The following is an 11144-nucleotide window of genomic DNA, read 5'->3' on the forward strand; positions in this document are numbered from 1 at the left end:
AATAATGAAAGCCCTAGCCAAAAGCAAAAACCTGAAACAAAACAAGTGGGCAGGCACATGGTAAAAAAAAATTGAATGATGAAACAAATTAAAATAAAATGAAATAAAAAAAATTACAAAGTAAAAATAAAAATAAAAAAGGGGAGGCCAGTCATGCTGTGAAATTATTGAACTCACAGTTCAGTCCGGTAGGCTGTAGCGTGCCTAATCGGCAAATGAGGTGCTGTTCCTTGAGCTTGCGTTGATGTTCACTAGAACACTGCAGAAATCCCAGGACAGAGATGTGGGCATGAAAGCATGTGTTGAAATGGCAACAGGAAGATCGGGGTCACGTTTTCGGACTGAGCAGCGGTGTTCCACAAAGTGGCCACCCAATCTGCATTTGGCCTCCCCGACGTAGAGGAGACTCCATTATGAGCAGCAAATACAGTATACTAAATTGAAAGAAGTACAAGTACATCACTGCTTCACCTGAAAGGAGTGTTTGGGGCCTTGGATAGTGAGGAGAGAGGAGGTAAAAGGGCAATCACATCACTCCTGCGATTGCATGGGAAGGTGCCGTAGGAAGGGGATGAGGTGTCGGGGGTAATGGAGGAATGGACCAGGGTGTCGCGGAGGGAACGATCCCTTCGGAATGCTGACAGGGAAGGGGAAGATGCGTTTGGTGGTGGCATCATGCTGGACATGACAGAAATGGCGGAGGATGATCCTTTGGATGTGGAGGCTGGTGGGGTGGAAAGTGAGGACAAGGGGAACCCTGTCGCGGTTCTGGGAAGGAGGGGAAGAGGTGAGGGCAGAGGTGCGGGATATGGGCCGGACATGGTTGAGAGCCCAGTCAACCGCAGTGGGGGGGAATCCTCGGTTAAGGAAAAAGCAGTTATTCTCTGTGAACCTCTGTCCTATCAACGTCTTCCCTTTTGTTCCGTTTTGTCCCACCCCAACTTTATTTGGTTAAAACATTTCTAACCTTTGCCAGTTCTGATGAAAGGTCACTGATCTGAAATGTTAACTTTGCTGCTCTCTCCTCAGATGCTGCCAGACCTGCTGAGTATTTCCAGCACTTTTTCTTTTGTTTTTATTCCATTCATCAGCATAGTCAATTTCATGCAAATCATGCTTTCTGCCTTTGACTCACTCACCTGGTCAACCCATAGTCATACCTTACTTGTTGTCTCTTTTTAATCTTAGAATCATACTGCACAGAAGGGGACCATTCAGCCCATCGTGCCTGTGCTGGCTCTTTGGAAGAGTTCCCCTCCTTCCCACCAACTTGCCCTACAAATTATTTGCTTTTTTGATTGAAGGTTGCTATTGAACCGGGTTCCAGTACCTTTTCAGGCAGACCGTAACACTTTTCCTCCAGTCCCATAACCAAGATCTCTGCGCGCCTCCAGTTCTGGCCGCTTGAACATCCACGGCCTTAATCACGCCATCATTGGTGGCCGTGCCTTCAGCTGCCTTGGCCCTAAGCTCTGGAATTCCCTTCCTAAACCTCTCCACTTCTCTACCTCGCTTTCCACCTTTAGGATCCTCCTCAAAACATACCTCTTTGACCAAGCTTTTGGTCATCTGCCCTATTATCTCCTTATGTGGCTCAGTGTAATATTTTGTTTTATAATGCATCTTGGGACATTTTATGATGTTAAAGGCACTATATAAATACAAGTTGTTATAGTTGTTGTAGCATAAAATACATTTTCCTCATCTCAGCTCTGGTGCTTTGGCCAATTTCCTTAATCCACAACCCTAGTCCATGCCATCAGCTCAAAGCTCAATTCCTCTAATAAGCTTCTAGTTGCCCACCCTGCCTTGACCCTCCACAAGCTTCAACTCATCTAAAACACGACAGGCCTCCACAAAGGCTCACTCTCCCATCGCCATCTCCAAGCTCACATGAGCCAAAAGACTTAATTGTGTCAATTTCAAAATTCTCACACTTCATATCCGGACAGGAGATGAGGAGAATTTTGTTTAACGCAGCAAGTTGTTATGATCTGGAGTGCGTTGCCTGAATGGGTGGTGGAAGCAGATTCAGCAGTAACTTTGAAAAGGGAATTAGATAAATATTTGAAGGGGGAAAATAGCAGGTCTATGGGGAAAGGGCAGGGGAGTGGGACTAATTCTTTCAAAGAACCAGTACAGGCACAATGAGCCAGATGGGCACCTCCTATGTTGTATGATTCTATGATTTTATAACACAAGGTTAATAACATGCCTGCTGAAGGGCAGGAATGTCCTGTTTTCTCAGGAAGTAGTCTCTTCTTAAAAGTAGCAATTCATTGCCGCCACCAAGGTGGTGAAAATGGGTGCATCTTCCTCTGCATTCCTCTGTTTCTGTGTTTTATGGAGATTCAAGAAGAAAGGGACAATCAGGGATTGTCAGAAGAAGCCTGACATCACAGCCTAAAGTTCAGCAGGGTGGCAGTAAAGGAGTTGTGCCATTTACACAAGCTAATCTGCTGGCAATCTCTGGAGCAGGAACAGCACTGCCAGTGGCTGTCAAGACCACAGCTTCCTTCAACTTCTATCCATCCTGCTCCTTATGACCGGCACTGGGGGATAACTGCAACATCAATCAATCTGGGTGCACAGTTGTATCAGGCCAGTCATTGATGCTTCATTCACCAGGGCAAACAGAAGCAGCTGGTTCTGGTCTGCTCCAATCTGTATTGTACCACCTTGTCCTGTAAGCAGAGAGGTAATGTTGAGAAACAAAAACAAGAAATGCTGGATTCACTCAGCAGGTCTGGCAGCATCTGTGGAAAGAGAAGCAGAGTTAACGTTTCGGGTCAGTGACCCTTCTTCGGAACTGACAAATATTAGAAAAGTCACAGATTATAAACAAGTGAGGTGGGGGTTGGGCAAGAGATAACAAAGGAGAAGGTGCAGATTGGACCAGGCCACATAGCTGACCAAAAGGTCATGAAGCAAAGGCAAACAATATGTTAATGGTGTGTTGAAAGACAAAGCATTAGTACAGATTAGGTGTGAATATACTGAATATTGAACATCAGCAAGTGCAAACCTGAAGAAAAACAACCTGAAAAAAACAGTGGGTAAGCAAACTGAACAAACTAAGATGAAATGAAATAAATGCAAAAAAAGATTGTAAAAAATGTAAAAAGGAATGCAAAAAAAAAAGGAAGAAAAAATAACTAAAAATGACTAAAAATGAAAGTAAAGTGGGGGGCTGTCATGCTCTGAAATTATTGAACTCAATGTTCAGTCCGGCAGGCTGTAGTGTGCCTAATCGGTAGATGAGATGCTGTTCCTCGAGCTTGCGTTGATGTTCACTGGAACACTGCAGCAATCCCAGGACAGAGATGTGAGCATCTGTCCTGGGATTGCTGCAGTGTTCCAGTGAACATCAACGCAAGCTCGAGGAACAGCATCTCATCTACCGATTAGGCACACTACAGCCTGCCGGACTGAACATTGAGTTCAATAATTTCAGAGCATGACAGCCCCCCACTTTACTTTCATTTTTAGTCATTTTTAGTTATTTTTTCTTCCTTTTTTTTTTGCATTCCTTTTTACATTTTTTACAATCTTTTTTTGCATTTATTTCATTTCATCTTAGTTTGTTCAGTTTGCTTACCCACTGTTTTTTTCAGGTTGTTTTTCTTCAGGTTTGCACTTGCTGATGTTCAATATTCAGTATATTCACACCTAATCTGTACTAATGCTTTGTCTTTCAACACACCATTAACATATTGTTTGCCTTTGCTTCGTGACCTTTTGGTCAGCTATGTGGCCTGGTCCAATCTGCACCTTCTCCTTTGTTATCTCTTGCCCAACCCCCACCTCACTTGTTTATAATCTGTGACTTTTCTAATATTTGTCAGTTCCGAAGAAGGGTCACTGACCCGAAACGTTAACTCTGCTTCTCTTTCCACAGATGCTGCCAGACCTGCTGAGTGAATCCAGCATTTCTTGTTTTTGTTTCAGATTTCCAGCATCCGCAGTATTTTGCTTTTATTTTAGTAGGTAATGTTGAGATATTGGAGGTGTCAGGAGCACATAGTGGCATAATGCCCCTGCTACAGCACCATTCTGTGCATCTGTGAATGTTTTTCTACGATGTCAACATGCCAAAAGTTTGAGATAAATTGCAATTGGAATTGGTACTCTTCTATTTCATGGCATCTGTGATACAATTCTGGCATTCTGGTAAGGTATTCTGAGCTTTATTTGTATTCGTTCATGGGATATGGGCATTGCTGGCTAGGACAGCATTTATTGCCCATCCCTAATTGCCCTTGAGAAGGTGGTGGTGAGCTGCCTTCTTGAACCGCTGCAGTCCTTGGAGTGTAGGTACACCCACAGTGCTGTTAGAAAGGGAGTTCCAGGATTTTGACCCAGCGACAGTGAAGGAACGGCGATATAGTATCAAGACAGGATGGTGTGTGACTTGGAGGGGAACTTGCAGGTGGTGGTGTCCCCATGCATCTGCTGCCCTTGTTCTTCTAGTTAGTAGAGGTCACAGGTTTGGAAGGTGCTGTCTGAGGAGCAGTGTATCTTGTACACAGTACACACTGCTGCCACTGTGCATCGGTGGTGGAGGGAGTGAATGTTTGTGGATGGGGTGCCAATCAAGCAGGCTGCTTTTTCCTGGATGGTGTCAAGCTTCTTGAGTGTTGTTGGAGTTGCACCCATCCAGGCAAGTGGAGATTATTCCATCACACTTGTGCCTTGTAGATGGTGGACAGGCTTTGGGCAGTCAGGAGGTGAGTTACTCACCACAGAATTCCTAGCCACTGACCTGCTCTTGTAGTCACGGTATTTATATGGTACTCCAGTTCAGTTTCTGGTCAATGGTAGCCCCCAGGATGTTGATAGTGGAGGATTCAGTAATTGTAATGCCATTGAATGTCAAGGGGAGATGATTAGATTCTCTCTTGTTTGAGATAGTCATTGCCTGGCACTTGTGTGGCGCCAACCTTACTTGCCACTTATCAGTCCAAGCCTGGATATTGTCCAGGTCTTGCTACATTTCTATACGGACTGCTTCAGTATTTGAGGAGTCACGAATGGTGCTGAACATTGTGCAATCATCAGTGAACATCCCCACTTCTGACCTTATTATTGAAAGAAGGTCATTGATGAAGCAGCTGAAGATGGTTGGGCCTAGGACACTACACTGAGGAACTCCTGCAGTGATATCCTGGACCTGAGATGATTGACCTCCAACAACCACAACCATCTTTCTCTGCACTAGGTATGACTCCAACCAGCGGAGAATTTCCCACCTGATTCCCAGTGACTCCAGTTTTGCTAAGCCTCCTTGATGCCATACTTGATCAAATGCTGCCTTGATATCAAGGGCAGTCACTCTCACCTCACTTCTGGAGTTCAGCTCTTTTGTCCATGCTTGAACCATGTTTGAGGTCTGGAGCTGAGTGGCCCTGGTGGAACCCAAACTGAGCATCTGAGCAGATTATAGCTAAGCAAGTGCCACTTGATAGCACTATTGATGATACTTTCCATCACTTTACTGATGATGGATAGTAGACTGATGGGGCGGTAATTGGCTGGGTTGGATTTGTCCTGCTTTTTGTGTACAGAACTTACCTGGGCAATTTTCCACAATGTCGGGTAGTTGCCAGTTTTGTAGCTGTACTGGAATAGCTTGGCTAGGGCCGTGGCTAGTTCTGGAGCACAAGTCTTCAGTACTCTAGCGGAATGTTAGAATCATAGAGTTGAACAGCATAGAAACAGGCCCTTCGGCCCACCGCGTCCATGCCGGCCATAATGCATATCTATACTAATCCCACTTGCCTGCATTAATTCCATATCCCTCTATGCCTTGCTCATTCAAGTACCAGTCCAGATGCCTCTTAAATGTTGCTACTGTTCCTGCCTCCACCACCTCCTCAGGCAGCTCATGCCAGATACCCACTATTCTTTGTGTGAAAAACTACCCCTTTGATCCCCTTTAAACCTCCTCCCTCTCACCTTAAATCTATGCCCTCTAGTTTTACTCACCCCTACCATGGGAAACAGCCTATCCAATCTCTCTTTACAACTCAAGCCCTCCAAACCAGGCAACATCCTTGTGAATCTTTTCTGCACTCTCTCTAGCTTAGTCTCATCTTTCCTGTAGTGTGGCGACCAGAACTGCACACAGTACTCCAAATGCAGCCTAACCAACGTTATGTACAACTGTAACATGACGTCCCAACTCTTGTACTCAATGCCTTGGCCGATGAAGGCAAGCATGCCATATGCCTTCTTCACCACCCTGTCTACCTGTGTTGCCACTTTCAGGGAACTATGTACTTGCATCCCAAGGTGTCTCTGCTCAACAACACTCCCCAGGGCCCGGCCATTCACTGTATATGTTCTGCCCTGGTTTATCTTCCCAAAATGCATCACTTCACACTTGTCTGGATTAAATTCCATTTGTCAATCCCTTGCCCACTTTCCCAGTTGATCTATATCCTGTTGTAACCTTAGACAACCTTCTTCACTGTCCACTATACCACCAATTTTGGTGTCATCTGAAAACTTACTAATCATGCCCCCTACATTCACATACAAGTCATTAATATATATGACAAACAACAGAGGGCCCAGCACCAATCCCTGCGGCACACCACTGGTCACAGGCCTCCAATCTGGAAAACAATCCTCCACTACCACCCTCTGTCTCTTATCACCAAGCCAATTTTTGTATCCAATTGGCTAGCTCACCCTGGAGCCCATGTGTTCGAACCTTCTGGACCAGTCTACCATGCGGGATCTTGTCAAAGGCCTTGCTAAGGTCCATGTAGACAACGTCTATTGCCCTGCCCTCGTCAATCCTCTTGGTCACCTCCTCAAAAAACTCAATAAAATTCATGAGACATGATTTCCCACGCACAAAGTCATGCTGACTATCTCTAATCAGACCATGCCTTTCCAAATGCATATAAATCCTGTCTCTCAGAATCCCTTCCAATAACTTTCCCACCACTGATGTAAGGCTCACTGGCCTGTAGTTCCCTGCCTTATCCCTGCTGCCCTTCTTAAATAAAGGCACAACATTAACTATCCTCCAGTCTCTGGTACCTCACCCGTAGCTAACGATGATACAAAATTCTCTGCCAGGGCCCCAGCAATCTCCTCCCTTGCTTCCCATAGCATGCTAGGATACACATGGTCAGGCCCTGGGGATTTATGTTGTCAGGGCCCATAGCCTTTGCAGTATCCAGTACCTTCAGTCATTTCTTGATATCATGTGGAGTGAATCGAATTGGCTGAAATCTGGCATATCTGATTTTGGGGACTTCAGGAGGAGACCGAGATGGATCATCGACTTGGCACTTCTGGCTGAAGATTGTTGCAAGTCCTTCAGCCTTATCTTTGTGCTTTGTATGGAGCAGCAATTAATTTATAACAGTGCATGGCAACACATAAAAATAAAAGCAAAATACCGCGGATGCTGGAAATCTGAAATAAAAACAAGAAATGCTGGAAATACTCAGCAGGTCTGGCAGCATCTGTGGAGAGAGAAGCAGAGTTAACGTTTCGGGTCAGTGACCCTTCTTGGGAACTGAGTTTCTCTCTCCACAGATGCTGCCAGACCTGCTGAGTATTTCCAGCATTTCTTGTTTTTATTATGGCAACACATAGATACTTTGCTGATCTATTTGAGAAAAAAGTGCTTGTAAATGGGCTTACCTTGGCTGATGATTTCAGTTCTGTTAATTTCTGATTTAGTGCCATTCTTTGGCCCTGACTACATTAGAATTAGAATTAGAACATTACAGCGCAGTACAGGCCCTTCGGCCCTCGATGTTGCGCCGACCTGTGAAACCATCTGACCTACACTATTCCATTTTCATCCATATGTCTATCCAATGACCACTTAAATGCCCTTAAAGTTGGCGAGTCTACTACTGTTGCAGGCAGAGCATTCCACGCCCCTACTACTCTCTGAGTAAAGAAACTACCTCTGACATCTGTCCTATATCTATCACCCCTCAACTTAAAGCTATGTCCCCTCGTGTTTGCCATCACCATCCGAGGAAAAAGACTCTCACTATCCACCCTATCTAACCCTCTGATTATCTTATATGTCTCTATTAAGTCACCTCTCCTCCTCCTTCTCTCCAACGAAAACAACCTCAAGTCCCTCAGCCTTTCCTCGTAAGACCTTCCCTCCATACCAGGCAACATCCTAGTAAATCTCCTCTGCACCCTTTCCAAAGCTTCCACATCCTTCCTATAATGCGGTGACCAGAACTGCACGCAATACTCCAGGTGCGGTCTCACCAGAGTTTTGTACAGCTGCAGCATGACCTCGTGGCTCCGAAACTCGATCCCCCTACTAATAAAAGCTAACACACCATATGCCTTCTTAACAGCCCTATTAACCTGGGTAGCAACCTTCAGGGATTTATGTACCTGGACACCAAGATCTCTCTGTTCATCTACACTACCAAGAATCTTCCCATTAGCCCAGTACACTGCATTCTTGTTACTCCTTCCAAAGTGAATCATCTCGCACTTTTCCGCATTAAACTCCATTTGCCATCTCTCAGCCCAGCTCTGCAGCCTATCTATGTCCCTCTGTACCCTACAACATCCTTCGGCACTATCCACAACTCCACCGACCTTCGTGTCATCCGCAAATTTACTAACCCACCCTTCTACACCCTCTTCCAGGTCATTTATAAAAATGACAAACAGCAGTGGCCCCAAAACAGATCCTTGCGGTACACCACTAGTAACTAAACTCCAGGATGAACATTTGCCATCAACCACCACCCTCTGTCTTCTTTCAGCTAGCCGATTTCTGATCCAAAGCTCTAAATCACCTTCAACCCCATACTTCCGTATTTTCTGCAATAGCCTACCATGGGGAACCTTATCAAACGCCTTACTGAAATCCATATACACCACATCCACTGCATTACCCTCATCCACCTGTTTGGTCACCTTCTCGAAAAACTCAATAAGGTTTGTGAGGCACGACCTACTCATCACAAAACCGTGCTGACTATCGCTAATGAACTTATTCTTTTCAAGATGATTATAAATCCTGTCTCTTATAACCTTTTCCAACATTTTACCCACAACCGAACATTGACTTGTTGTGCATCCTTGCACAAGACTACTTTTAGGAAGAAAGTCATTATTTATTGACAGAGGAACAAAACCTTGGTGGCTTGTTTTATTCAAAGTAATTCCCCTGATTTTGCTACGTATGATAGTTTTTAAGTTGAAAGCTAGTCTCAGTAATGGTGCGTTTGATCGTCATAAAAACACATCTGGTTCACTAATGTCCTTACCTGGTCTGGCCTACATGTGACTCCAGACCCACAGCAATGTGGTTGACTCTTAAATGCCCTGTGAAATGGCGTAGCAAGGCACTCAATTGTCAAGCACAATGAGGGATGGGCAACAAATGCTGGCCTTGCCAGCGATGCCCATATCCCATGAAAGAATAATAAAAAAAATCCTCCAGTTCACTTTCCCAAGGTGTAAAATTACTATCTGCTTTTCCTGTATTGTACATCCTTCCTACAATGAGAATGAATATTTTTTCCCACAGAATAATATGAATCTAGAGTAGTTTCTAGAAAAAAGAACATTATGTAGATTTTTAATAAAAGGGTGTGTACATTTCAAGTCAAGAATGGGATTGAAGATCCCAGGGAACAGAAAACCCTTGATTAGTGAAAAATCAGTATTATAGGACCTTTGCTTTTCTGCTGAGCCAGGGCGATGTCACTTTGGAAAAAAAGTCAATCATGGTTGAAAATGGAGGAGGAAAATATGTAGATATTTTATAGTTTTACACCATTACTTTTGAGAATTTCTTCTTTCTTTCTTTTGGGCCTCCTTATCTCGAGAGACAATGGATACGCGCCTGGAGGTGGTCAGTGGTTTGTGAAGCAGCGCCTGGAGTGGCTATAAAGGCCAATTCTGGAGTGACAGGCTCTTCCACAGGTGCTGCAGAGAAATTTGTTTGTTGGGGCTGTTGCACAGTTGGCTCTCCCCTTGCGCCTCTGTCTTTTTTCCTGCCAACTACTAAGTCTCTTCGACTCGCCACAATTTAGCCCTGTCTTTATGGCTGCCCGCCAGCTCTGGCGAATGCTGGCAACTGACTCCCACGACTTGTGATCAATGTCACACGATTTCATGTCGCGTTTGCAGACGTCTTTATAACGGAGACATGGACGGCCGGTGGGTCTGATACCAGTGGCGAGCTCGCTGTACAATGTGTCTTTGGGGATCCTGCCATCTTCCATGCGGCTCACATGGCCAAGCCATCTCAAGCGCCGCTGACTCAGTAGTGTGTATAAGCTGGGGGTGTTGGCCGCTTCAAGGACTTCTGTGTTGGAGATATAGTCCTGCCACCTGATGCCAAGTATTCTCCGAAGGCAGCGAAGATGGAATGAATTGAGACGTCGCTCTTGGCTGGCATACGTTGTCCAGGCCTCGCTGCCGTAGAGCAAGGTACTGAGGACACAGGCCTGATACACTCGGACTTTTGTGTTCCGTGTCAGTGCGCCATTTTCCCACACTCTCTTGGCCAGTCTGGACATAGCAGTGGAAGCCTTACCCATGCGCTTGTTGATTTCTGCATCTAGAGACAGGTTACTGGTGATAGTTGAGCCTAGGTAGGTGAACTCTTGAACCACTTCCAGAGCGTGGTCGCCAATATTGATGGATGGAGCATTTCTGACATCCTGCCCCATGATGTTCGTTTTCTTGAGGCTGATGGTTAGGCCAAATTCATTGCAGGCAGACGCAAACCTGTCGATGAGACTCTGCAGGCATTCTTCAGTGTGAGATGTTAAAGCAGCATCGTCAGCAAAGAGGAGTTCTCTGATGAGGACTTTCCGTACTTTGGACTTCGCTCTTAGACGGGCAAGGTTGAACAACCTGCCCCCTGATCTTGTGTGGAGGAAAATTCCTTCTTCAGAGGATTTGAACGCATGTGAAAGCAGCAGGGAGAAGAAAATCCCAAAAAGTGTGGGTGCGAGAACACAGCCTTGTTTCACACCACTCAGGATAGGAAAGGGCTCTGATGAGGAGCCACCATGTTGAATTGTGCCTTTCATATTGTCATGGAATGAGGTGATGATACTTAGTAGCTTTGGTGGACATCCGATCTTTTCTAGTAGTCTGAAGAGACCACGTCTGCTGACGAG

Source organism: Heterodontus francisci, chromosome 25, assembly GCF_036365525.1.
Source record: "Heterodontus francisci isolate sHetFra1 chromosome 25, sHetFra1.hap1, whole genome shotgun sequence".
NCBI lineage: Eukaryota > Metazoa > Chordata > Chondrichthyes > Heterodontiformes > Heterodontidae > Heterodontus > Heterodontus francisci.